Source organism: Plecotus auritus (genome assembly GCF_963455305.1).
Source record: "Plecotus auritus genome assembly, chromosome: 2".
In the NCBI taxonomy this organism is placed as follows: Eukaryota; Metazoa; Chordata; class Mammalia; order Chiroptera; family Vespertilionidae; genus Plecotus; species Plecotus auritus.
The window spans coordinates 71,907,238-71,910,064 of NC_137771.1; the positions used below are offsets into that span (position 1 = coordinate 71,907,238).

A 2,827-nucleotide genomic window follows, 5' to 3' on the forward strand; every position below is an offset into this window, starting at 1 on the left:
TAGAGGCCAAAGTGATATGACTATGGAAGGGGCAGGTGAGACCCTGGACTCCAACCAAGCTGGATTGGGGATGGGCCCTTCCCCTCTCCTCTGTCTTGTTCAAGGCTGGGACTGGAATCCTTGGGAGCATCTAGAATTCACTCCCACTGGGAACATTGGCTTTTTCCTGATTGATGGAGTCACCTCAAGACAGGAGTCCTTGGACATAAGACGAGGAAGAGGGCTGAGGCAGTGTGATAACATGAGCTGACCAATTTAGTGTGAAACATGCCCCCTCTATGGACATTTTCAGGGCGTGGGCTGAGGTTACACTTCTAAATGAATGGAGGTGATCAGGCAGTAGATATAGATCTATCATAATGTTACCACTTAGTGCTTGCTGTAGGATACTGTGCTCTATCAAACTACATGAATTACACTTCAGCCATGCTTAAGAACTCCTCAAAGTGAAATTGCTTTGAATGCATTACTTACCATAACTTTTAGCTTGTCAGGGACTGTAATCAGAACCCCATGTCTTCTCCTGTTGTCTGTGCCTGCTAACCCCCAGCCATGTATGAGTGCATCTCCATCCTTGTTGGCCAGATGGGCAAAGCTTGTTGGGACCTTTACCGACTGGGACATGGCATCCAGCCCGATGGCCAGATGCCAAGTGATAAAACCATTAAGTGGGGAGATGACTCCTTCAACACCTTCTTCCGTGAGACAGGCGCTGGCCAGAATGTGCCCAGCGCAGTGTTTCTAGACCTTAAACCTACACTGATGAAGTTTGCACTAGTATCTACTGCCAGCTCTTCTACCCAGAGCAGCTCGTCACATGCAAGGAAGATACTGCCAGTAACTATGCTTGCAGACACTACACCATTGGCAAGGAGATCATTGACCTTGTCATCGACCAAATTTGGGAACTGGCTGACCAGTTCACAGGTCTTCAGGGCATCTTGATTTCTTACATCTTTGGTGGGGGAACTAATTCTGGGTTTCACCTCCCTACTGATGGAATGGTTGTCAATTATGGCAAGAAGTCCAAGCTGGAGTTCTCCAGCCCTCCCAGGTTTCCACAGCTGTAGTTGAGCCCTACAACTCCATCCTCACCATCCATTCCACCCTGGAGCACTCTGTTCCTTTGTGGTTGACAATGAGACCATCTGTGACATCTGTTGTAGAAACCTCAATACAGGGTGGGGCAAATGTAGGTTTACAGTTGTTCATATGGAAAATAATACAATAATTAATAACTAATAATACAAGAATAAACTCTCCATTTTATATACTCACAACTGTAAACCCACCCTGTATTGAGTGCCCAACCTACACTAACTGCCTTATTAGCCACATTGTGTCCTTCATTACTGCTTCCCTCAGATTTGATGGAGCCCTGAATGTTGATCTGACCAAACCCAAGACCGAACTGGGGCCCTAACCCCACATTCACTTCCCTCTGGCCTCATATGCCCCTGTCATCTCTGCTGAGAAAGCCTACCACAAATAGCTTTCTATAGCAGAGATCACCAATACATTTGCTGAGTCAGCCAGATGGTGAAATATGACCCTCGCCATGACTTGCTGCTGCCTGTTGTGCTGTGGTGATGTGGTTCCCAAAGATGTCAATGCTACCTTTGCCACCATGAAGACCAAGTGTGGCATCAAGTTTGTCGACAGGTACCCCACTGGCTTCAAAGTTGGCATTAATTACCAGCCTCTCACTGTGGTACCTGGTAGAGATCTGGCCAAAGCACAGCGAGCCGTGTGTATGCTGAGCAACACCACAGCTATGGCTGAGGTCTGGGCTCTCTTGGACCACAAGTTTGACCTGATGTATGCCAATCATGCCTTTGTCCACTGTACGTGGGTGAGGGCATGGAGGATGGAGAGTTTTCTGAGACCTATGAGGACATGGCTGCTCTTGAGAAGGATTATGAGGGGGTAGTGTGGATACTGTCAAAGAGAGGGCAGGAAGAAGGAGAGATATACTAATTACCATTTCTTTCAGCCCTGCAACATATTGTACTTTGAACTTCAGCTTCACTAGCTGACGATGTTAAAACTTTCTGGTTAGATTGTCTTCACTTTTACCTGTGATCATGTCTGTCTTTTCCATGTGCACCTGTAAGATTTTCCCCTCAGACAATTTCAAAAATAGATCACATATTGGGTCACAAGCAAAGTCTCCCCAAATTCAAGAAGATTGAAATCATATTAAGCATTTTCTCAGGCCACAATGGCATAATATTGGAAATAAACTATAATAAAAACAGCCCAAAAAATTCAAACACTTAGAAGATGAATAGCATGCTATTAAATAGTGATTGGGTTACCAAAGAGATCAAAGAAGAAATTAAAAACATTAGGGAAACTAATGACAATAAAAAACACAACAATCCAAAATCTATGGGACACAATAGAAGCAGTCCTGAGAGGGAAGTTTATAGCGCTACAGGCCTTCCTCAAAAAAACAAGAAAAAATGGTAATAAATCATCTAACTCTACAACTCAAAAAATTAGAAAGAGACCAATAAGAAAAGCCCAGAGTGAGTAGAAGGAAGGAAATAATAAAGATCAGAGTGGAGATAAATGACATTGAAACCAAAAAAACAATACAAAAGATCAACAAAACCAAGAGCTGGTTCTTTGAAAGGATAAACAAGATTGATGAACCTCTAGCCAGGCTCACCAAGAAACAAAGAGAGAGGACCCAAATAAACAAAATCAGAAATGAAAGAGGTGAAATAACAACAGACCGCACCGAAATACAAAGAAATACAAAGGATTGTTAAAAAATACTATGAACAACTCTATTCCAACAAACTGGACAACCTGGAGGAAA

The 2,827-nt window shown here is 43.5% G+C and overlaps 1 pseudogene across 1 annotated transcript; it reads left to right on the forward strand.

Annotated features, from left to right (window-relative positions):
• Window positions 1–552: 552 nt before the first annotated feature.
• LOC308241105 (tubulin alpha-1A chain-like) lies at window positions 553–1,977 on the forward strand (annotated as a pseudogene). Its single transcript has 2 exons — window positions 553–1,181; window positions 1,333–1,977. The product of its transcript is annotated as a tubulin alpha-1A chain-like (transcript).
• Window positions 1,978–2,827: the final 850 nt, after the last annotated feature.